At 47.2% G+C, this 26500-nt stretch overlaps 1 protein-coding gene across 1 annotated transcript in view; it reads left to right on the top strand.

The window, feature by feature from the left end:
- LOC119394522 (tight junction protein ZO-1) overlaps window positions 1-26500 on the top strand; it is a 521713-nt gene that overhangs the window by 64789 nt on the left and 430424 nt on the right. The gene's annotated exons all lie outside the window — the stretch shown is intronic.

Raw genomic sequence — 26500 nt, 5'->3', positions numbered from 1 at the left:
TCGCCCCCTCAGCCATTGCCTCCTCTCTCTGTCAACCACACACTGACCCGAAAGCATGCAGCCACGCTGCCCGTTAAAATCTTGACACGGAAGGAATGGAGGCTGTCGTTCCTCCAGTCTGGCTACGGTTCGGTGAGACCTACGAAAACGCACGTGCTGCCGCCACTACAGCACACGCCGTGCCACGTAACCATAGCAATGCTGCCATTGTGTGCAGTGTATATGGCCGATAAGACATCATTTCCTCCACTTTTCACTCAGAGTGCGTTCGTTTTCAGTTTGCCCCGCCCATTGCGCGGCGCACTTCCAGTTGCTGTTCGTTTTTCTCTGGTTTGATAATTCTGCCTACCTCCTGGTAGCCAGAACCTACCAGGAAATTTGTTGTGGAAGATATCTGGAAGGTTTCTGGCTATCGGACGCCAAAATGAGACGACGCGCGCTCGCCGCCATCTTTATGAGGACTCGACAGATCGCAATGCGGGCACTTGGGGACTTCACCTTCAGTTGCTATTACACCTGGCATTATCTTTTAAAGCCCGTTCCACCGTGTGAGATGATACGATTTCGAGTGGCGGCGCACATACCGCCGCATGTCTCAAATTAAGACAGAACGCAAACTGATGATGACGTAGTATGTGATAGCTGTGAGCAGCTGTTGCTTTCGGGGATGCTTATCACTTTCGTGAGATTTCGCATATCGTGTTGTACCGCAATTGTTACATGCACTGCGCAGAGTTGAGCTTGTTAAGCCGTAAGCGGGGCGGTTTTTTTTTTCTTCAAGGACGGGGCGGGTCGCGCGTGATCGTATACCGATTGCGTATGCTCGAGATTATCGCTTTGGCTCTTCGGCAAACCTAGCCACATTATTCCAAGTAGCAATGCAGAAAGAACCAACGCTCACGTGGCGCAATGTTTCGTTTTCTGCCATGGCGGTAGCGTTTCTTTACGTTTACGCTGGTTGTCCTAGTGTTCGATTTTGCAATATCCGGGTTGTCTCGGGATTTCTACACACGTGACCACGACGTTGTTTCCTGTCGGGACCGGAACTAGATGGCGGACTTCTGGGTGCCAGCAAGATGCCAGAAGTTCGAAAATCGAAGACTGCCTATATGCTTTTTGAGAAATAAATGTTTTTGCCCTTGCACCTCAATATGGGTTTGTCAGCCTCGATTTTTACTGGGTTCAGATTGTACGTTTTCCCTTATCATACATTTATTTTTCGCGTTTTTTTCAAAAACATATTAATGAGGTTCTACTGAATTGGAGCATCATTTCCTGTTTATGCACTAGTAAGATATACACTAAAAAGTTGCAGACATACTGCTGTACTGCTCCAAGTGACCCCTTGTCTGTTCCAAACCTGCTCTGAAACACAGTTGCCTCTACTCGAAAACATCTTAATTTTCCTGCTTCAAAAATTTCTCGAAATCCTAAACTGGCTGGACCACCACTGGCCATGCGCCTGGCTTGGTCCTCTTGTTATTTGACAAGCATGCACAGCCATATAAGCTCACTAATCTAGCAAAGGATAACTATCACCACTTGTGTACCGACATCACAGAGCTCCATGATCGCAAACTCAGAAAAAGCTCTTCTTGACTCTAAGGGTAGAATAAATTCCCAGCAAAAGCAATCAGAACTAACTGGTGCTTTTACCACAAACAAGTTTTGTTTCGTGAAAAGGCACTGCTGTAACACCTTTTAAGTCATCTCAGCTTATTTTGTGTCCCAATGATGTCCAATTTACCCTGTCCTGTTCGAGCCGATTCCATTTTGCACAAATTTTACGCAGCTTACCGATTTTTTTCTTAGAGCTATTCACAGTTACATCTTGCACTGCTACCTGCTCTATAAAGCTATGTGGCTTGACTTACAGCCTCAGGTATTGCCTGACTTACCAGACATTCGTTGAACACTGAAATTTCAGTGGCACAGCGTCCATTGAAATTGGCAACACCACACTGTGTCGTGTTTGATCCTTCAGACATGTTGATGCTCACACAATCTCACAAAACAGAAAAGTTTATATTCTGTGCCAGGATTCATGTTGTTGCCTTACTTTCATTCAACTTAAGACCAAAGCTCTTCTGGCATGTGATGGTTATCAACGTCGTGTGTTCAGTGCATCGAGTGGAGAGCTAGTGGTTTTGTTCGGTGGACATAGTAACTAAGAAGCGCTCGATTCCAAGTTTGTTGGTATGAATATATGGAAGAAAACGGTACTGCAGACATGGAGAACAAAGCAAAAATATAACAATGTTCTTGTTTTTCCTTTCTCATCTGGGTTTTCAATGCTGTTTTCTTTGACTGACATGGTAACATAGGTGTCTCACCACACTGAGCAATACCCAAGGCTTTATTGAGAAGCTGTAGCGGTGTAATGGATGCAGTAGCTTCACTTCTTACCGTAGTGCGTTAGAGCTGTGTTTATTTTGGCTTTACATGTGGCGTATTGTGATGTGCTTGTATGTACGATGAACTCAAAACTCAAGCTGGTAAAGACAACTCTTTATCGGGCAAACGTGTGCCCAGAAAAAAAAAAAGAAGTAACAGTCTAAGTGCAACGATAACAGCAAGCACAACCGTAGGTTGTCGATAAAACTGATTGTTGGTAGAACGTGTCAGCTTTTATGCATGCAGGATCGAAGATTCCAGCATTGTTTTTTGTGGCCATGTTAATTCCAGAATAAACTCTACTCCTTGCTTTGTGCTTGTAATCTTATCAGAAAGTCCAAAACAATTGGGAAGGCTTTCAGACCTTCCGGCGCGGCCAGCGGCATGCAGCGCACGGAAAGAAGTGCGCATGGCATTGCCCCCTCTGGAAAAGCATCATCCCAATTCTGAAAACAGAACATCCAAAAGAAGTTAAGAAAGTAACATTGAAATAAAGTTTCACAGTTCATCTGCGTGCACAAAAAAGGTTTAAGGTACACCACGTAGACGATTTCGGGATGTGTGCGACACCGCTGACAGGTCATAATGCGGTTGGGGACAATCGCGTAGTCCTGTGCGCTAAGCCGTTGGACTGCCTTATATTAGGGGTGTGTGAATATTTGCAAATCTCGAATAACGAATCAAATAGTGCTCTACGATACGGTACTTTATTCGAATAGTGCATACTAGAAATATTGAATATTTTTCGAATATACATACAGTAGAACCTCATTGATATGTTTCCAAAAAAACCGCAAAAAATAATTGTATGATCCGAATTCAGTAAAAATTGTGGCTGACAAGCCCATATTGAGGTGCAAGGGCAAAAAACATTTATTTCTCAAAAAACATAGAGGGACTCTTCGATTTTTGAACTTCTGGCATCTCGATGGCACCCAGAGGTCGCCACCTAGTTCCGGTCCTGCCAGGAAAAAATGCCGTGGTCACGTGTGTTCAAATCCCAAGACAACCCGGATATTGCAAAATCGAATGCTTGGACTACCAGCTTAAATGTAAAGTAACGCTACCGCCTTGGCAGCAAACGAAACATTGCGCCGTGTGAGTGTCGGTTATTTCTGCATTGCCGCTTGGAAATATGTGGCTAGGTATGCCGAAGAGCTGAAGCGATATACTCATGCATACGTAATCGAGATACGATCACGCACGACTTGCCCCGTCAGTGAAGAAAACTACCGCGGCGCTAATGGTTTAACAAGCTCAACTCTGCGCAGTGCATGTAACAATCACGGTAGAACACGATATGCGAAATCTCACGAAAATGATAAGCGTCTCCGAAAGCGACAGCTGCTCGCGGATATCGCATACTACGGCGCACACATGCGCTGATCAGTTTGTGTTCTGTCTTAACTTGAGACATGCGGCGGTATGTTCACCGCCATTTGTAATCGCACCATCTCGCATGGCGGAACGGGCTTTAAAAGACAACGCCAAGCGTAATTGCAACCGAAGGTGAAGTCCCCAAGCGCCGCACTGCGATCTGTCGAGTCCTCTCAAAGATGGCAGCGAGTGCACATCGTCTCTTTTTGGTGTCTGATAGCTAGAAACCTTTCAGATCTCTTCCAGAACAAATTTGTCCTGGCAGGTACTGGCCCCCCGCGGGTAGGCAGAATTGTCAAGCCAGAGAAAAACGAACGGCGACGAAGTGCACTGCGCGATGGGCGGAGCAACCCGAAAACGAACGCACTCTGGGTGAAAAATGTGGAGGAAACGACGTCTTATCGGCCATATACACTGCGCAGAATGGCGCCGTTGCTATGGTTATGTGGCACGGTGTGTTGTGTAGCAGCGGCGGCACGTGCACTTCCATAGGTCTCGTACCGAACCGTCGCGGACTGGAGGAACGACAGCCTCCATTCTTTCCGTGTGAACATTTTGATGGCGTGGCTGCCTACCTTTGTGTTGGTGTGTGGTTGAGAGCTGAGGCAGTGGCTGATGGGGCGATCGAGCGATTCGGGGAAGACACGGAGTCGACGATCGAGTAATTCGGAGTAGACGTGGAGGGGACAATTGAGCAAAACAGAGAAAGTGCGGAGGGGGGAAATTAGGTACTGCGGAGAAGCTGTCGTCACCACACTGCAGCAGTCTGCCATTTAGCGCTTCACAAATACACGAGAGGGCCCTTTTTGCAGACTTGAATCAGAGTTTCTGGCTTCAGAACGTATCATACGACTGCATTTTCGCGTGGTGCTGAACGTTGCTGCTGAATAATTGTATTTTCCAGGAATGTATTAACCGGAACGTATTACCATAGCTCTATTGGGTTAGTTTTTGTTTTTTGCGAGCGTAGGAGCCGCGAAATCGTACTAAGCGGGAACGTATCAATGATGTTTTCCTGTATTTAAAATAATAAGCACCGATGAAAAACCTCAGAGGAATGAAGCATTGGAACAGAGAGGGGTAACGTCTCTTGTTTTAATCATCGAATTACCAAGATGCATGCAGTCCAAGGTTTTTTGCGGGACTATCACTACTATATTGACCACAGGATGAAGGCGTTTTTATGAAGCTCCAGTGTCGCCAAAGCGACAGGGTCATCGATCCATCATCCTCGTCATGATATTCCTGATGACTCACGAATATCGTCTAATATTCACATATCGCTTTTATTTAAAAGCTGTTGACAAAGTGCCACCTTGAGCACTGTAGTCACTGCTGTAGTTCAGGCTGCAGTTACAATATAAATCTGAGGCTATAGTTGCTACAGTACACGAGCTTGCATCAATTTACGTGATTGTGGCATCTTTTTGTCGGTTAAAGGTAATCATAATGTTGCTGTGTAAAAGCTGGTGAATATTTGTTTCAAACAAAATGTAGTGGAATTCTTGGGCTGTTTCGAATGTGGTTATGTTGCCATTCTAGGGCTACTTTGAAAATGGTTGCCTTACTATTCGAAAACTATTCGAATGGCATTCAATCTGTATTTGTATTCGATTCAGTGTCACCGCTATCCAATTTGTATTCAATTCGGTTCTAAATTTCACTATTCGCACACACCTACCTTATTTATATGGCCCAATGTGACGTCGAGGTTTGTTGCTGAGCCCTCGTCGGCGTATTGTTGTCCAGAACCAAACACAGTTGCTAGACTGGCATTCCACGAAGAGTCGTCGAAGGTTGTAATGACTGTATGTAGGTTCTCTCCTGAGTCTTCATACGTAGGTGGGTAAGCTGTCTGGCTTCTTTGATGCATTTCCAATGCTTAAGCAAAAAATGAAAAAAAAGAAACATGCAGACGTGGAAAGAAAAAAAGGACAGTAAGAATGCTGGACTGTCCCTTTTTCTTTCCGTGTCTGCATGTTGGCCTGAGCCATTCTGTCCAAGTGCGAGCCTCCGGGAAGAGCCGTAGAGCTCGTGTGGGTCCCGGCTCACTCGCAGGTAGCAGGCAACACCATTGCAGACTATCATGCCTGAGAAATGTCACTCCGGGCCGAGCATGAGCCGAAAGAGCTACCGCACCCGGTTACCAGCTTTCGGGACATTACTCGGATTTACCGAGAGGAAAGGTGCAGACTGCCAGAACCACACCCCGAACTGACCAGGCAACAACAGATGATACTGCGTCGAGTGCAGGTGGGATCGCTTGCGCATCCTGTACTGATGAACCGCATGTACCCTGCGGAACACGACACGCTCTGTCCGTTTTACAAGAGAGAGAATGGCACCCTGCCGCACATCTTGACGGAGTGCACAGAACTCAAGAACCCCCCTCCTTCCCTTCCCCCCAACACCCCCGATCCCCAATCCCTTGAGCGATGGGAGACCTTGTTATCCAGCCCCACCCAACCGACTCGGCTTGCACTGACGGACAGGGGCCAGGAGCTGCTGGATACATACGGGTCCCGAAACTAGGGAACCGCCCCATCTGGTGCCTGCATGCACTACCAACACAGTTGGGCCTAATAAAAGTTGATTCATCATTATTGTATTGTGATAGAAATTGTATGGTGACTATTGGCGGGTTCTTGCCGTCACCATCGGCACTGCCGTGCTGTTTCATATATTTGTAGGTATGTATATGTGCATAAAACTCACAAAGGAAAAATAGTTCAGAAGATAATTTTTCAGAAGTGTGCGACCGGGGACTTGAACCTGTGACCCCTCACTCCACGTAGCGACGCGTTTAACTACTCGGCCACAATGCTTACATCCTCCAGCATATTAATGGCGAGCTATTTATATACACCTTTTACCGTTGGCGGTACACACATCTCTGTGGTGCTTCAACGTGGCAGAGGTGTGTTCATTATCACCCGCGAGATGTTTTTTTGCCAGAGTGGGGCGGCGCCTTCGGCTCGGTGCTTTGACCTACAGGGTGTGGTTGCCTGTGCTCGCACACTTATCTCCTTCGTCGCAATGTTTGTGTTGAAGCCATAGACCGCACGAAGGTCACTTTGCTTGCAGCAGCGGCCGTGTTTGCTAAAGCAGTGAGCTGCTAGCCTTTCTTCATATGACATTCCACTTTGTTGCTATCGCATTCAATTCGCTTTCCCTTTTTCACTTGAGAGTTGGAATTGCATTATGGTTAAGTATTCCAACTAGCCCAGCAAAGTGCCTTAAATGTTTGTCTTGATGTCAGGATTTTCTTGCTCGGTGACGTTCAGGAGCATGGCGTCGAGCGTCATTGCAGGGCTCCTTCTGTGAACAAGCTTGAATGGTGGCATCCCATGTCTTGTGCTCAATGTGGATGTACAGGCGGGTCCACTATTAAAGGGAACACTTGCGTGCAGGGCATGTTTAGATTTGGCTCTCTTGGAAAAACATAGTGGCTTAGATTTGCATAAAACTACTGCTGGTTGACAGCTCAGTGTCTTTTTGACAGACTCGTGCAGTGGATGAACAATGTTTCCCTGTACACTTCCTGTTAGAGGGCCAGCAAAATGAAAGGTGCTCATAGGAGTGTCCCCTTTAACAGTGGATTGTACTGTACATGGCAAACATGTCGGCAAGGGTCTAGTTGTTTCTTAAGGCCTGTGGTTGGTATGCAGTTGTTCTTTGGTGACTAGTCTGGCTGTACTGCAGAATGTAAGCGCTGCTGTGAGTGCTGTCCCTCTGTTCGTGATGAAGACTTCTGGTGCATCAACTCGTAGGAGGATGTTCTTGACGAAGAGCATTGTTACTTCGGCTGCACAGCCTTTTCTGGGTGGGGCTTTTGTTTCAGCATACCGGTTGATGTAGTCTGGGGTTACGGCGATCCATTTATTGCCAGTTGTTGATGTTTAGAATGGCCCCAATAAATCCATCCCGATTTGCTGAAATGGTTGACACGGAGGTAGCGATCTTGTCGGTCTTACAGGTGGTGTCTTGCGTCACTGGCTATCTTGGCACGTCCTGACGTAATGAGTGGCTTCAGTGGTCAGGCGTGGCCAGTAATACTTGTTTTGTATCCTTGCAAGCTACGCGAAAACCTGAGCTGGCCGACAATAGGGTTGTGATGCAGCGCTTGCAGCACATCCGGTCACAACGCACAAGGCATGACCAGAAGGTCGCTGTTGTGGGCTGGCGAGATTTTCTTTTTTACGAGGGATGTCGTCTTGCAAAGAAAACAGAGAAGGTCCCTGAGAAATTACCTTAGGAACAATGTTGGTCTTGCCTTACAAGTATTCTGCAAGACATCTTAGCTCAGTGAGAGTCGCAAAGTGGGCTTGTTGGTAGATCATCAGAAGCAGTTGGTTGCGGCGCGAACTCAACGCAAGGACAAAAGAAGGCACGAAGAAGGCGCATACGCAGTGCTACTAGCAACAACAATGTTTATTTTCCAGACCCGACCACCCTATATACACCACACACGCATCACTGAACTTAACAAGAGACATGCGTGAGGGAGTCGCCTATAGAACAGCACCATAACAAGTGATAACTGCACAGTAACGGATCGTCAGCGTTTCCGCGGGAAAACTAACTTTTTAGTGGACAATGATATGGATGGCTTGCTAGTGGAGATATCACCAAGAGCATCGATATACTCAGCTTCTACGATGAGGTGGGTAATCTCATCCTTATGACAACCCAAAATCTCGTCCTTATGACAACCCTGTTAGAGTTTGCCTGACAACCACATGACTGAGTGTGGAGGGCAAGTTGTTGTAGTAGCACTGAGTGTGTGTCTTCTTCGTGCCTTCATTTGTCCTTGTGTCGAGTTCGTGCTGCAACCAATTGCTTCTTAGCTGAGGATCCACTTGCTTTTGTGTGGCAGAGTCGTCAGTGCTTATCGTTTCCCAAGAAAATGTTGTCGATGAGGTTGTTTTGTCGTGCTGGTTCAATGAGAGTGTGGGACAAGCAGTCTGCACTGTAGCGCTTTGGTCCAGATTTTATACCGCAGAGACGTGGAATTCTGGAAGTCTGAGACTTCATTGTGTGAGGCGACCTGAAGGTTCTTTCAAGTTTTCTAGCCAACACGGGGCATGGTGGTCGCTCATGACTTTGAGGGGCCTACCGATACAGCCCACTGTGTAGGGTCGAAATTTTCATGTTGGCACTCTTTTTAGGAGCCTGCTCGCCAAGCTTATGCTCGCGCCTTGTCCTCACCTGCGTGACCGTCGGCGCGGCGGCACACACCACGCTCGGCGCAGCTGCGCTCTCTCCGGTGATTTCAAGCATGCTCACTAGATGGCGCCGCCGCTGAAGGCGGCACACACCACGCTCGGCGCAAGCGCTAGTTAGGTGACTGCTCGAGGGCCGCACCGCTTGTTTTGCTGGCTTCCTTTCTCTTCGCCGAGAACTCACTAAGTGAACGCTCTTCGTTGCCGCTCCGCAGCATGAACGGCAGCAGCGCGACGGGCTCGCGATGCAGCAGCAGCTCGGGAAGATCTCGCCTTGCCAATAGAGAGTTTTATTGCTGGGTTCTCGCGGGCTTGGGGGCGCGCGGGCCCTTGCGCTCTTTTGTATTCTTAGTGGATGCGGCTGGGAGTACAAAGGAACGCAAGAGTGTGCATACGCAGGTGGCTTGGGGTCTCAGCACTAAAACTCTCTAGTAACCAGCCAACACATGATGTCACGTTACGCTCTCCGATGCGTATCATACGACTGCAAACGTCCCACCACCATCAGGGGCACCTGTATCGATGTTGCCTTTTCTCGAACTTTCCATTGCGTTCCATCATCGATGATCCCTTGGCAACATACTTTACTGATCATAAAGCAATCATCTTTAAAGGGAAACGAGTCCCCAAGCTCATCGAGGGACGCCTTTCTTGTACTTTGTAAAAGAACATCTCTTGTGTATATGTAATGCATATAGTTCATCCATCATATAGCAATTATCTTTAAAGGGAAGCCAGTCCCCGAACTCATCGAGGGACGCCCTTCTTGAACATGGTAAAACAAGATCTCTTGTGTATATATAATGTTTATAGTTCATCGAAATGTATATATACTTCATCAAAATGTATATAGAGCATCCAGCCTTACATTAATAAACATTGTGGATGTAACGCATATATAACAACGTTGTCACGTTTATATACGATGGTAGAGGAATGTGTTTGAACTTGGTAAAACAACATCTTTTGTGTATATATAATGTTTATAGTTCATCCAAATGTATATATTCTTCATCAAAATGTATATAGTGGATCCAACCGTAAATTAAAAAACATTGTGGATGTAATGCATGTATAACAACGTTGTCACGTCTATATATGATGGTAGAGGAATGTGTACGGAGCATTCGCGGGTTACCCGATCATCTCCGAGCAAGCTACAGTGATGTGATAGCTGCGCCAATTGCGCCAAACTGCGCCAAGACGGGAAACCTGCTACATCCTGCTACATCTCCGCTGTTCTGCGCCAAAACTGCGCCAAACTTTAAGCACACTAGCGTAAAAACGTGCGCAGCGCGCCGCCGGCGGCAAAACGCGCCACTCCAAAGCTGCCGCGCGGCAAAATTTTCGTGCCGCGAGAGGAATGGGTTCGTGCATCATTTTTCGCGGCACGCCGCCCGGCGCTTTCTGGGGGACCTGACCGGACGCAGATTGATAGGAAGGCTTGTTAAGCACTAGTCTGACTTGCTCAGGCTTTTGGGGACCGACATAATCCTCTCCAGACTGTTGTAAATTGGCATGACCCCCAAAAAAGCACTTTGGAAGGAGCGGCTCGCCGCGAGCTGAAAATTTCAGTTGTTAGTACAGCGACGTACTTGTCTGTCTTGTTTTTGCCCCTTTTTTAAGTTCCGCTGCTCGAATCAGTGTTATATCCCTGTCACACGGACAGCCTTATTAACCAGTTAAGCTCACTACGGTTAGGGGTAGCTACATAGCAGACTAGAGTTAATGTATGTGCTACCAAATGTAGCATATACAGTAACTCTACAGCAGACATAACAGCAGAGTCTCCTAAACGCGGTTACCGTAAATCGAGAATCTGGCAAGATGGCGGACAAGCTTCGCACCAGCCGTGAACCGGCGCAATTAATTGGCAGCTTCGTGTTGTTTGAGGATTTTCACGGAACGCGACTCCAGTCGCGGAGCAAAACTCGTGGAAAACTAGGTTCGCCGTGGAACGGCTAGCAACAAAGACTTATTCCGTCCTCGGCGGGATTAGCATACAGCGTATAGCTACACGTTTCTTGAGGGAAATTGCTTTTCGCATTGTTCGTGTCTCGCCGTCTCAGAGCCTCAGGTCATTCCACCAAGTTCAACGTCGACATCCTGAACAAGATGGACGAAAATGGTGACACTATATCATCTCGATGTCGCCAAGGCAGCGATGCCAGTGGATTTGGCATTGTCTGCAGTCAGACTTTTAACTGCGAGCAGCATGGTTTTTCAGCGATAAAGCGGCATGCTACAAGCAAGGGGCACATTGAAGCCACGAAGCAGCACCGGAATTCAGCAGGTGTAGTGGAAACTCCAAAGACCTGCATGTCGGACGTATTTGGACTTCTCGCAGTGTTCAGCTACGCTCTCAGGCGACCGCGTGGTTCGTGCAGACTCTCTCTTCGTTCTGGGAATTACTCTCAAAGAAATTCCTTTCTCTTGGGCAGATACGGTCACATCTCTATTTCCGAGGATGTTCACGGACTCCGATATCGCTAAACAGTTTTCCTGCAAGCGAACGGAAGCCTTCTACATAGTGCATACCTGCCAAGTCTCCCGGATTTTCCTGGAGACTCCCGGGTTTCGACCATTTCTTACGTTGGTATGGTTGGCAGGAAAATTTCCCGGAACTTCAGTAAACTCGAAGAAATCGAAATTTCTGTGCGTGATCTAGCCACATTGACAAAAATTGCAACCCAATCCGATGCAGGCTTTTTGCGAAACCGTAGTAAACGAATTTAGGATGCATTGATGTAAGTGTGACCGGCTGATACGAATTCGCGCAATTCCCGAGTCGAATTCCACTGTGTCGAATGGGCCGAAATTCGGATGTTCCGAACATTTTTCCGCATCGCGGTGGGTGATACGAACTTTGGTACCGAATCCCTCGAGCGACGGCCGAGAGCAGAATGCTGGAAGCTTCGGAAGTACGCGCACGGGCAGCGCGCACACTGTCAGAACTGTAGTTATCGTTTGCCACAACCGCTGTGGACGATATTGCGGTCGCTCTTGACACCATCGTGTATGGCGACGACGAAACTGACGGAACTCCGAAAGTGCACGCGCGTCCAACACTCATCCTGTCAAAGTGACGCTGCTTTCCGCAAACGCCGCGGTCAAAACCGCGGTTTGATCGCGGCACATGCCATCATAGATAGCAACAAGCGACGTGGTTTTGAAGGCACGTGCGCGGCCAGCGCACGCAGATTGAAAAGGGGAACTACCGTTTGCCGCATCCGCTGCGCACGAAACCACGGTCGCTATCAATGCGATCACCGATAGCGACTACGAGCTACGAAGGTACGCGGCTAACGCAGCAGTAGGTTAAAGAGAATATAGTCGTAAAAAATTACACCATCTCCCACTAAAGGGAACCATGTGGGGATGCGAAGCAGCGCTGGGTGTTCACTTGTGTTTCCATTGTTGTTCCATTTGTGTGTGGAGTTGTGTATATGTTGGGTACCGCTTATGTTACCCCCCCCCCCCCCAGCTCGTTTCCGTTGCGCTTCGGCTTCGCGTTGCCGCGCAGCTTCGAGATTCGCTTGCCGGCATTGCCGTTAACGTTCAGCTTCGCCAGCGTCCACAGCGCCGTTGCGAAGGTGTGCAACGGGAGCGAGCGCGCGCCGCATTATATACGAGCGCACAGTTGTGGCGGAGAGAGAGAAACGGGAGAGGAGAAGCGGAGGCAGCGCTCACGCCACCTCCTCCACCCCAACTCCTCGCGCTCACACAAGGAGAGGGGGGAGAGTTGGCGCATGCGCGTGAGGAAGCGGACGCGTGAGGGAAGGACGGACACAGCCCCGAGCAAAAGCTGCTTCGCATCTAATAAAAAAAGGAACGAAACCTTTCAGCGTTTGTGTCGATGTTCGCTTGTCACTATGGTGGAGCGGACTGGGGCATTTAGTTTTCAGTTGGCTTCAAGCGTAGCTTTGACGCGTGCTTTCGCGGCAGCCAGCTGCGCCGTCCCTTATTGGTCCATTCACGTGTGTCCCAGAAAGGCGTACGCGAGTTCTTTTGACGGAAATAAATGTTTTATGCGTATATCGTGGTTTGAAAACAGATTTTGCTAGTTGTTTGATGATATGAAATTTTGGGCGATACAAATATTGTCGCTCCTCCTTCAGATTTGTATCACCGAGATTCTACTGTAGTTGGGAAACTACCTGCGTTGTTTGTTTGGCCACTCTAAGCCATTATAAGACCGCAACGCCAATCTTTACGCTTACGGGGCTGTTCAGTGATCCAACAGTGTTATGCGAACGCCCATTATTGAGAGAACTTTTTATTTCAAAAGAGTTCCTTCTTATTTGACTGTTTTGCTTCATACGATCCATTTTTTCGCTTGGCAGTGATCTCTTAGCTGCTCCAATAGTTGCTTTCCCTGCTCCAATATGCGTTTTTGGCTGCTCCAAAAGCCCTTTTTCCTGCTCCATAACGCACTTTTTGCTGCTCCAAAAACCTGCTCCAAAACAGCTTCAGTCAATCACATCACTGAAGCTCCTATAACATCATTCACTTCGTGGATATGGCGGTGAATTTTTATTTTTTTTGCTAGTGAAATAATTCGCTTCAGCCTGATAGTGATCGGCTAGCGTAAGTGCTGATCCTTTCTTGTGTGTGTGATCTCTGTACAAGCAGGTTCTCAAGACCCGCACTGCTTGCATCGATATGGATTTCTATATCGATGTCATTGTCAAAGTCTTCAAGAATCGGCGGTACTTGCAAGCGTCGCTTTAGTTCTTGAAAAGCTTCTTGCTCTGCTGTTTCCCACCTGAAGTTGACGTCTGATTAAATAATGTAGATTAATGGCTCTGCGACACATGAAAGGTTTGTGACAAAGCACCTGTAATATGCCCACCAACTGAGAAATATGTGTATTGCCTTCTTGTCGCTGGGTGACGGGAAATTCGCAATGGCAGCTGTCTTTTGTAGTTAGGGATGAACTCCAGACCTGCTGATGACGTGCGCTAACATGCGCAGAAGGGCACCTTTCTGGTTTCAATGTGAGCCCACATGACCTGATTGCTTGAAGAACAGTTCTGAGGTGTTGTAGGTGTCCCTCGATGTTTCAGTCTGTAGGGTTTCATGTCATCTTCCCAAAAGTAGGCACAGCAAGATCGTTAAAAAGAACTCGTATAACACATTTACCAGTGGAAACACTACGAATAGACTTGCAGGAAACAACGAAAGATGACGTTGCACAACTACCCTTGTAGTGCCCCGGGACTGCACAACACGCATGACAACACTCTGCCGGCCACATTGTCCACCACTCCTTCTGCCAGTCTGCCCTCAACTCTGTGGCAGTGTGCCGGCTCCTGCTTTTACGGCACACGAGTGGGCCACACACATCGCCACTGTGCAGCACATGGCACAATCTAGCCAGCCAGGCAGTGGTCGTGGCTGCCACAAGGTGAAGACGACAACATCATCCAAGTAGACTAGACAAGGTTGCTACTTCAAGCCAGCCAGCACCATGTCCATCACGTGTTGAAACATTGCTCGTGCCGAGCAATGACTCAATGGCATGACCTTGAACTCCAACAGGTCGTCTGGTGTCAAAAAGGCCGTCTTTTGTAGATCGCTCTTGTTAACCTCAGTTTGCCTGTAGCCTATCTTGAGGACCATTGACTAAAAATACTTTGGATTGCTGAGTCGATCCATGGCGTCGTTTATCCATCGTAATGCTTGTATGTCCTTTTTCATCTTTTTGTTCAGGCAGCGGTAATTGACGCAGAAATGCAGATTTCCATCCTTCTTCATCAAGACTCCTGTCTTGATGAAGCACCATCAAGGAGTCTGCACGCAAACTCCTTGATGGCTGTTTGATGCTGTCCCGCAGCATTTTGTCCACTTTTTGCTTTATACCTTGTCGTTCTTGCATTGAAACTTGATAGGGACTTGTGATGGAATAGACAAGCATTTTCTTTTGTTATGATGTAATGCTTGACAACTGGTGTTTGTCGAGGCTTTAATGATGATGAAAAATAGTCTTTGTATTGTACTATGTAGAAGACTTTGGAGGTGTTTCATTTCGCAAGTTGAAAGGCTCAGATTAATGTAGAATGTTGGGTCAGACATGGAGATCGTCATTGTAGCTTTGTCGGAATCTTAGAAGGCATCGCTGATGACGACAATTTCTTTGATGTGCGCTATCGTCGTGCCCCTGCTGTGGTGTTTGTGTTTGTGGTTGAGGTTCGTTAGTATCATGCTTTCCTTTTTTTTTTTCATGCAATCGAGCATGAAGGAAATGGAGGAGACGTAAATCTCTCTTGCGACATGAATTTCCCAGTCTAGCAGCAAACGTTGATCACTCTCGATGACGCCGTTGATGTCGGCAGGTTTTGCGGTACTGGCGGAAATTGTGACGCTGGAGCGAGGTGGAATAGTGACTTGATCATCTAGCACATTGAAGTTGCGGTAACCGAGGTTCCTATCCAGTGGTAATTGTCAGGGTCTCTATCGATGGAAAACGAAACAGGAACACTGAGGAGAATGAAAAATTCTCTATGACAGAGAAAACCTAACTATGTAAAGAAGAAGCAGCGAAAACACTCAAAATACCCTATAACACTCCCTTAAACACTATGTACACAAACTAGTAAGTCGTATTTACAGTGCATTTCAGGTGCATGGCCTTGACAAGCTGCGGTTACGGTGTCGAGTTGTAAGGCTCGACGCGTCCACGAAGTTCGTTGTGTCGCTGATGCACGGCCGTCAGCAGCACCGTCAGGTCCCCGCAGTGTCAGGTCACCGCAGCTTCAGGTCCCCGCAGCGGCTGTACCGCTCGTCCTTTTGATGTGCAGCCTACGAGGCATAGCCGTAGGACAGCTTCAGTTTGCAAGCTCTGCCCGAGCCGTGCGCTAAAATGTGTCCCCTTTCTGTCTCCTCTTGCGGTGTGGTGGTGCCGGCCCAACAACTGCGCTCACTTGGCTCTGTGGCCGCCTGCTCTGAACGCTCATTTCTGGGTTACCTCTATCAATCCCAATGGAGACAGACTCCGGTATAGGGAAATTCTGGAATATTATAAGGAAAGTCATCGCCACTACCCTACTTCCGCAAGGGGGTTGAGGAAAGCAGACAAGCGCATCTTATTAGGACCCCAGACCAACACGATGTTAAGGCCTGCAATAATAAAACATTTCGACCCTACGGTCACAGGACAGTGCCAGCACTGTGGGGAGGTATTGGACACCTGTGACATGGTGTGGGCCTGTCAAAACAACACAGCCCTTACTCCTCACCATAACCCTACACGAGAGGACTGGGCATTGCCCTGCTTGGCTGCTCAGACTTTCAGGCCCAACAGGCCTTGGCATAGAGAGCCAGGGCGGTGTCAACCAATGGGGTCCCGGAATAGAGACTCGTCTGTAGGACCTTCTAAAGAGGTCCCACACCTCTCTTTTGTTAATAAATGCTTTTCACCACCACCACCACCAAATGCATTTCCAGTACATTCGTTTTACAACATTTCAGTTTGTATTTTTATGCCGTACGATAGAAATATTGATCTGAGGGATGGCGTGCTACTGGCCTTGCGCGTTAAGACACGTAGTTTGACTGTGAGACTGCTCGTCACAAAAATAACCGATGTTGTTTATTACTCTCGTGTCTGTTTGTGAAGGCCATTTATTTCATTCTATGCCTAACAAAATTTGCTCCGAAAATTGCCAGTTGACGTTACGCTTTTACAGCAGGGTTCATACAGGTCCTTGAAAACCCTTGAGTTTGGAAAGTAGATTTTCAAGGCTCTTGAAGGTCCTGGAATTATATTCTGTCCTTTGAAATCCCTTGAATTTTGGGACCAGTGCAGTCTAAAGTCCACAGTGCGATCTGCTTTCTGTTGTAGATTAGCGTCGATGCAGCAAACTTGCATGTATTCTGTTCTTTGTGCCTTGTCCTATTGTTCATTTGACTCCTCACCCGCCAGTTCATCTTGTCTCACTTTCTCTCTCTCTACTTCTCACGACTTAACTCTTGCCTCCTGCATTTATGCTGCTGCTCTGCCTGTCAAGCGAGCAGTGCATGTGGTTTTTGCACTGTAATGATGTCAAGCCTTGCTAATACTAGAGAAGTCTCAGCACCTGTCCGGAACATTTGTGTGTTGGGAATTACTTAAGATGGCATTGCTTGAGCCTCGACGAATGAAACAGAAGAGAGCCTGAGTTTTCACTTACACAAAGCTTGCCTAGCATCTTGGGCTGATATGTGGAGGCAGATATGTGGAGGTTTCAAGGGAGGAAATTCAAGGATATTCAAGGCCTTGTCACAGTTTCTTCAAGGACTGAAAAACGTCATCCAAAGGAGGTTCTTTTTTTTTACTATAGTAACGTTTAAAAATTATGGCTAGTAGTTTGTTGCACTTTTAATATACAGTGATATGATACAGTGACCTCGGTGATATGATCACAGCTCATACGAATTTCGTGGTGATACGAATTTTTCGTTGGTCCCGGCCAAGGCCCATTGGCCTGCAATGTAATGGAGTACGGTTCTTGCGAACTGATTTTCACCCGGCGACGTTTGATACGAACGTTCGGTACCACCCAGGTACGAAGAGATGCTGTCCGCGCTGTCGCGCAAGACGCGCCAAGTACGTGCGAGCGCGGGAACGCAAGCGTGGGCATGCGCGCCGCACCGACAAATCATCAGAATCACGGTGTAAAAAAAAACGCTTTTCTTACGGTCAGAATAAACCTTCAGAGACGCGTCATGGCCTCCGAGTGTCGCGGGTCACAACGCACCTGGTTCACTAATTAAATGCGTGCGTACGGCCGTATATTTACGAGTGCTGTTACGATTGCCGACATATAAAAAGTTCACTGACAATCATTCAAGATTTTTCCTGACGTTGCCGCAGCCTTGACAAACAATAAATGAAAATGTACGCCAGCTTTCTTTTGTCGCATGTTAATTTTCCATGCTTTCTGGTGATACGAATTTCGGATGATAAGAATATTTTTGGTGGTCCCGTGAGATTCTTATCACCGAGGTTTCACTGTATGTATGTTCTCATTATACTGTAGAAATCTCTAGCCTTGGTCACGTCTAAAGTAATTCACCACACACAACAAATGTTGAGAACATTTACCGAGACTTTCCTAGTATTAGCAGGGCTTCAGTTTGTTAGAGTACTAATTTCTGCGCAACTCGCTTGAAGGGGAAGATGGCAGCATAAAAGCAGGAGACAGTATGAAGTCGCAAGGAGATAAATGGAGAGAGAAAGCAAGACCGATGGGTGGGGAGTGAAATGAACGATAGGACAAGGCATGAGGAAAACAGTGCAACTCTGGAAGGGAGCCAGCGCCGAAGGCACAGTACGTGTCTTTTGCGTCATTAACGCTGTTTCTTTTTTCCATGCAATTAACAGAGCGTATGTGCACTGTGCTGGCATACTGCTTTTCTAAATTCAGGGTGCGTACAGGTCCTTGAAATCCTTGAAGACCCTGGAATTTGAAAAATGCGTTTTCAAGGCCCTTGAAAGTCTAGGAATTTTTTTGAAGGTCCTTGAATTTCCTGAGTAATGCACTCTCACATTGGCATTGCGACCACCCCAATGTGGTAGAGTGGCGTCGACCTGACGAAATCCATATTTCAGAAACAGTACTTCAGCGCGAGCGCGCATGGTTCCGTTTTGCAGAACTGCACGGGAAAAAAAAAAAAGTTTTACCGCGTGAAACCGCGAACGCACGAAGCGAGATACGCGTACCTCTCTTTGGTGCTGGCTCCCTGCCAGTGCTGCTTTTCTTGCCCTTTCTTTCGCTTCTCCTCTCGGTCTGCCTGGTCCCACTTTCCCTCTTGAGCAAGAGGTGAAGCTACAGTGAGCTACAGTGGAGCAACTTTACCACTGATGTTTAGTACCTTTGTCAATGTAGCTCGGACACCGCTTTGTCAATATAGCTCGAATCTCGGACACAGCGCGTGTGGCGAGCGCACGGACCTGCAAAATGGCGACCCTGCCACTAGCCCTCCTCGCGCATCACGTCAAGTGCGTACCTCTGATACATTTACTTCTCTTTATGTAAGTTAAATAACATTACGCCGAATGCTTAGAATATGTTTGGTGAACTTCACCAAGCTTACACTGGAGAAATGTCAACTGCTGTTGTAAGAGTTCATTCTGTGTCTGAGCCTTTCGTTCTTTTTTGTAGTGTTGTGGACTTGCAAAGTGATCCAGGCTAGTCATTGTAATAAACATTTATTTATATATGTGAAATAACACAACACTTCAAGCTTATACTGGAAAAACCTCAACTGCTTTTCTAAGCGTTCATTGTGTGTTGTGATCTTGAGAAGACGACTAGGCATATTTATTATAATTGTGATGTGTATGTATTTATTTATTGTAAGTGCAATAAAATTAGTATTTTTTTCAAATTTTAAGTAAAAATTTCCAGCTTTGCATGCCGCTCTGAGTCCTCGAAAAGCCTGGGACCGGTCCTGGAAAGTCCTTGAATATCCTTGAATTTTTGCTTTAGAAATCCATACGAACCCTGCGTAATGGGAAGTTTGACAGATTGATGCTAATCTACCACGGAAATCAGGCTGCATTGCAAACTTTCGACTGAAGTGATTCCGAATTTCAAAAGTTTACAAAGACAGAAAGACATTCCAGGACTTTCATTGGCCTTGAAAATGTACTTTACAAATTGAAGTGTTTTTGAGGGTTTCAAGGATCTGTACTCACCCTGGATGACTTTAAGCAGTGTCGTGCTCGTTTTTCTTCACCATGTGCAGCCATCCATTGTTTTAACCTGAACGCGTGAGCGTCAACCGCAGAATTGATAAGGGCCGTATAACGGAGTGCAGCGGCGAAATGAAGAATACGCGTATGTGCACAGTGAACACTTCTGTGCAGCTTTCGTCTGCCAGGCTGTTATGCGAAACTGACCCAACCTTACCTGCCTTTTTCTGCTTGCTTTTTGTCCTGTTTTTGGCTTGCGGTAGCAGGTATCTTTTTACCCTCAGAAAAGTGCTGCGTCAACCTCAGGAGGAAGAAAAAAAATGCTAATACGCACGTAGTATAATCAACGGGCGTATGTCACATCCCATCCATCTCAAGCACGGCCATTTTCCTTTTCTTTATAACTTGATGGCAGCGTTCAGAAAAGAAAAAAGGATGACGATAACGGTGCTCAAAAGAAGCGAGGGTGTTGACCAGTTCACGGAACAGCCTAGCAGAAGACAGCTGAACAGCACTGCTCATTGCACGCACGCGTTTTCTCGTTCATTTCGCCACTGTGCTCCATTATACGGCCTTTATTGACTTGCCAGTCGACGCTCGCGCATTCAGGTTAAAAAAATGGGCGGCTGTACTGCCATGCCGAGTATAGACCCCGAGCTTGTTGATACAGAAGGATAGGACTTGGTAAGACAGCCTTCGCAGAAATTTAACTTCTCCTTATACCCAAGTAAGCACTTCAGGTATTTAACTGACTGCACATCAATATTTTCACTTTTAGCGTGCACTGCCGACGACCATAGGTCGGCAAAAGAGTTGGAGCTCACTCAGACTCGCTCAACAAATATATTCTACTCTGAGGGCTCACTCGGACTCGGAGTCACCAAAATTTTCTCGAACCGGGCTCACTCGGACTCAGACATACTAAACCTTTTCTCAACCGGACTCACTCGGACTCAAACTCACAAGCATATTACTCAGCCGGACTCACTGAGACTCAGACTCATGGTGTGGCTTGAGTCTGAGTGAGCCTGAGTGAGTTCGACTCATGATTCCGCGAGCATAAAACTACCTTTTTTCGACCGTGGTGTCAATGCTCTTTAATGCCAATATCTCATATAATCGGGGCTCTTCGATACGCCTTTTGATCTTATACCTTCAAATACGAGTTATCAGTGATCCAGCGATCCAGTAAGGACATTTTTATGAAATACCCGGCTCAAACGACATAATTTTATCAAGACCTTTCCGTGAAAGAGCTTGCGGGGGGAGGTCATGGCACCTCTCCCAATTCACGTCTGTGACCAATAAATATTGAGGTGGCACATGAACGTGAGTGCGTTGAGATATGTGGGAATAGACTTGAGTATAAATGTAAGCCGATATGAGGGTGACAGTAATGCTGAAGATGGGTAGATAGGACTATAGGTCGGCAATAAAAGGTGGAGCTCACTCAGACTCACTCAAGATATATATTTCGCGCTTAGGGCTCACTCGGACTCAGACTCACCAAAAGATTACTGACCCGGACTCACTTAAACTCAGACTCACAGACCGATCTGAGTCTGAGTGAGTCGACTCATGAGTGAGTTTGCTGACCTATGGCGATGACACATCTCGTCTATTGGCACTCACTGAAAAATAAGGAAGCTAGAGACTACAACAACCTTCTCAACTCCAGGGACAGCATTGCACAGCACTTTGAGCTAGTACACAACGACACTAACGTCAACATCTTCAATAGACTAGCCTAGAATTCTCTAGCCTGTATTTGCCATATCCAGGAGCTCGCTGTACAGTGACGTACGGTATAGGGCCACAAACAGGGGAGTTGCATTCCTTATCGTGCAGGCTGGCTTGTGGGCTTGTATGATATGATCACCTTGTTTTTGCGCAACTTGACGGGAGGCACCATCCACACAGCAGGTTGCTTCAGTTTTCATGCCGGTTTGGACAGGAATGAAGGGCAGTTGGGGACCAAACGGGGGACAGCGTCGTCCTTGAGAGAGCCCTTTTGTCACGCGGAATGTTCACAACATCGCTGTTAATGTTGTGCGCAAACTCTTTCATCACGCCACTGTATTGCAAATGGAGGTTACACATGACACAAGAACAAGCCTGTGAGCTGCTTGTCGAGTCGTTGGACAGCATGCTGCCACACTTGAAGGTGTGTGCCATCACCAGGCGCCCGGAAAAATTCCGCTTCTCAGCAGGTCCTTTAGAACCATAATTGCTCTTGCAGCCGGTCACGAAGCAATGCGGCATGTCTGTTGGTTACAACACAACGCACGTCAGACAAATGAGACATGATGATCAAAACACAACACCACAGTAACACCAACAACGACCTACGCAACACGTTTTGACGAACCAGAATGTCGGGCTGACCATGCGGCGAGCGTCACCGTGCGGTGGGAGATGAAAAGATGACATACTCCGCCTAACAGTTTTCAAACATAAGCTAATCTAGTAACTTTGGTATGGCTGGCCTCCCTACAGTGATAGCAGAGCTAGTGGTGGTCAGGGGCACTCCAAACCGTCGGTCCTCCTCGGAGCGTAGCACAGGGTGACGGGTGGACGGTATGACATCAGTGGTGGCGGCGGTACATCATAATTACCACACTACATTTGAAAGACTACAAATAACTTCCCCTATAACTTCCTTGGCTTCATTGGGTTGTGTCTCGGAAAGAAAACGAGCCCTTGATCTGTTTCCCCTTCTTGCTTCTCTCTTGTGGTACATGAATGTAGCAATGTATCATTGTTTCTTTGAACACTTTTCTTATTCTTATATTCCTACTCAATGTAATTCCACTAGATGATATTGCCACGTGCATTTCTTATTATCACTTTTGCTGTATTCGGTTTTCTGACTGTCAGCAATGCTCAGCACAAACCGCGCCTCATTGTTCGAGAAGCTTCCCGATTATTGTAGATCGTTTTGTTAAGATTGCGCGCAAGATGCGAACACTCGAGCTTATTCTAGAGTTTGCGCAGCAAGCAGCGATAACGCTGGCATATTCGACGACACATGTATAAATACCAACACGCTTCACCACTTGTCAGTTTTTCGACGGCCGACGCCCAGTTCGCCGCTATCAGTGTACAGCGTGTATTGCTGCAGTTTGAGTTTTTATTTCCCAGCCACAAGTTCGGCCAAATAAAGAGTTTCATCTTGACCACGCCAGCTGTTGTCTTCGTCGACGTCACGACCCCGTGACAATATTGAAAAAAATAAAATAATGAGGGGTGTGCGAATATTCGAAATTTCGAATATTTTTCGGATAGTGTTTGCTATTCGATTCGATTCGCACTGGAATTTTACTATTTGATCTATTCGAACTTCCCAAAAACAAATACAGTCAACGTCCGATTGAAAGTGACCCCTTCAGATTTTTAATATGCTTCACCTCATTACACTCTCGTATTGCGGCAAAGCTGCCTTTCAAGCTCTGTTACGGTCGAACTTTGCCAAGAGACAGTCAACATCTGATTGCAAGTGGTCCCTAGATTTTTATTATGCTTCACCTCATCACACTCCGGTATTGCGGCAAAGCTGCCTTTTAAGCTCCGTTACGGTCGAACTTTGCCAAGACACAGTCAACCTCCGATTGGAAATGGTCCCTAAATTTGCTTCACCTCGTCACACCCCGGTATTGCGGCAAAGCTGCCTTTCAAGCTCCGTTACGGCCGAACTTTGCTAAGATGATGATGACAAACTTTATTTATGTACAGGCAAAGCTCCTGTGGATTGCCCCGTAGGGGCCTTGCTGATGGTCGGGGCCCTTAGTCCGCTGGCTCTTGCCATCCGCTCTGCTCTCTGAACGAGTCTGATCTGGTCGTCGAGGGCCGGGCTGGACAGCAGTGACTCCCATTGCTCACATGAGGTGTTCATGTTGTGGTGTTCGAGGTTGTGTAGTGTGCACTCCCATGTAATGTGGTACAGGGTTGGTACAGGGTCGCCCTCTGTGGTAATTCAGTATTGTGGCATACTGGAGGTCAACTGGCTCCGGGTCCGCTGCAGTCGACGTAAGGAGCGCTCGGTTGTGTACGAAGCCTCGAGCTGCCCGGTCGGCGTGCAGGTTACCCGTGATACCAGAGTGGCCTGGTATCCATATGACGGTCTGTATGTAGGAGTCGTCCTTGCCTTCCCTTGGTATTTGTGCAAGGACATGTGCCGCACAATTCTGCCCTGCAGGAAGTTCCTGCAGGCCTGCTGGGAGTCTGTGAGTATTGTCAACGGCTTGTTTGCATGCAGGCCTTCGCGGATGGCAAGTGCGATGGCCAGCTTTTCGGCTTCTGTGATCTTGCAAGGGCGGACAGATGCTCCAGAGGTTATGTGGCCTCGGCGGTCACATACCACTGCCACTGCTCCTTTAGTTGTCGTCCCATACATGGCGGCGTCTGTAAAACGGGCTGTAGTTTGGAATCGATAGGTTTTCTGGAAGTATTGGGCCCTTGCTCTTCTTCTGCCGCTGTGTAGGTTGGGGTCCATGTTGCGTGGAATTGGGGCAACGTGATAGCACTCCCGGACATGACGAGGTATCTCGCAGCTTTCCTGGGCTCTCGTCGAGGCTTGGAATCCTAGGGTTTTTAGGACCTGCTGGCCCGTGCGAGTACGCTCAAGTCTCTGTTGTTGTGAGATGTGAAGGGCTTCAACAAGTTCGCCAAGGGTGTTATGAAGCCCCAGTGCCATCAACTTCTCAGTGGACGTACTCGTCGGCAGATGGAGAGCAGTCTTGAATGCCATTCTCAAGAGGGTGTCGGCCCGTCTGGTCTCAGATTGTGTGAGATTATAATAAGGTAGGCTATATGTTATTCGGCTTACCACCAGGCTTCGAACAAGTCGAAGGGTGTCTCCTTCCTTCATCCCTCTTTTCTTAGATGTCACCCGAGATATCATGCGTGATATAGCCTTGACGCTGGTTTGGAGGAGCATAAGGGTGTGGGTGGCTCGTTGGTTACTCTGCAGCCACATGCCCAGGATCCTGATCAATGGTTTCTCTGGTATCAGGTTTCCATTGAGGTATACCTCAAGTTTTTATGATGGGTCTGTGGAGGCTGCGTGGTTACGTCTGCTTCGCCATACACGTAAGATTTCAGATTTCTCTGGGGAGCACTGTAGACCCCTCTGGCTGACATATTCTTGGATGATGTGAGCTGCAGTTTGCAGGCGCTCTTCCTTTTCAGAAAAGCGAGTGATCTTTTTGTGGTCCAGAGTGTCATGTCGTCTGCATAGAAGGCGTGTCGGAGCTCTTCTACCTGCTGCAGTTTATGGCAAGGCCGACCATGGCTGTGTTGAAGAGCGTGGGTGATATTACTGCTTCTTGCGGCGTGCCCTTGTTGGGAGGTTGGTATGCAGGAGTCTGGAGCTCTCCGATCTTCAACTCCGCCGTGCGTTGGCTTAAGAAGCTCTGAATGTACTTGTATGTTCTTTCACCACAGTTGGTGTTTGCGAGCCCCTCCAGTATTCCTTGGTGGCTGATGTTGTCAAAAGCCCCTTTAATGTCGATGGCTAAGAGGACGTGTTCACCGTTGCGGGAAATGTTGCTGAGAACCTCTTCCTTGAGTTGTAGTAGTACGTCCTGCGACGGCAGGCCAGCACGGAAACCGAACATGGTGTCGGGCAGGTGCTTATTATCTTCCAAGTGCTTCTGCAGTCTTGTGTTTATGATTCTTTCGTACACCTTGCCGAGGCAGGATGTCAGCGAAATGGGTCTGAGGTTTTCGATTGCCAACTTCTTGCCTGGTTTGGGGATCATCATTATTCTTGCGTGTTTCTACATTGCTGGCACCGTGCCTTGTTCCCAGTGTTGGTTGATGAAGGCACAAGACACAACGCCCGATTGGAAGTGGTCCCTAGATTTTCAAGATGCTTCACCTCATCACACCCCGGTATTGCGGCAAAGCTGCCTTTCAAGCTCTGCTACGGTCTCAAATGTATTAACTCAAGAAAACGCTCGTTCCAACATGGAGATGAAAGATGTGACAGAGGTGGGGGCTCAATTAATGCTGTTTTGGACCTGAAATTTGAGCAGGAAGTCCGAAAAATCGGAAGCCAAAACTTTTTAGCATCCAAAATTTTGGATGTTCTTATATATCGAAGTCTACGAGGCAGATTTGGAACTCCGGACTTGAATGGAGCAGACCCTTGTCCGCCACATCAGTTGGGCATCAGAGGAGGAGAGGCTGAGGAAATGGCATTTTTGCCTATAATGTGTAAAGTGTTGTCGGAGACACTTTGGTTGCACCAAATCATGTACATAAATACAATTCGGCCTCTACATTGCCTCATTCTTGATAAGACAACTATGAAACACCACCCCGCCAGTGCTTCATCAACCTATCGAAAAGAAACACTTTCACGTTGCTATCTCATAAGAATATGCTTAGGAATCCTCTAACTCTTTTTTCTGCAATTTTCCTTCAAAGTATTCGAAAAACATTCTCGGAATATTCGAGAAATATTCGAAAAATATTCGATTCGATTCGCACTCACACTTCAATATTCGAACTCGCTTCGCACCAAAAATTTTGCTATTCGCACAGCTCTAAAAATAATTAAGCTTTGGATGTATGCAAGATAAATACAAGCACGATAACTGTGATATTTTGGCCCAAAACTCTGCCAATAATTTTAATCACTAGTTGTCAGGTACTCAGTTACGAGTGTGTTTTCCACTGTGTGTGTGTGGTCACATGGCATGGGCTAATGAGGCCAGACTATTTGCCATACATGCGTGTCCAGAATGTGCTGTTTCAATGTGCTGTAGTACTTGCAAGCAGAATGCCTACTGTGATCCGTTTATTACAGCAGTCACTCCTTCTTTGC

This window comes from Rhipicephalus sanguineus, chromosome 5 (assembly GCF_013339695.2).
Source record: "Rhipicephalus sanguineus isolate Rsan-2018 chromosome 5, BIME_Rsan_1.4, whole genome shotgun sequence".
NCBI lineage: Eukaryota > Metazoa > Arthropoda > Arachnida > Ixodida > Ixodidae > Rhipicephalus > Rhipicephalus sanguineus.
This window is presented reverse-complemented; position numbering and strand designations above follow the sequence as displayed.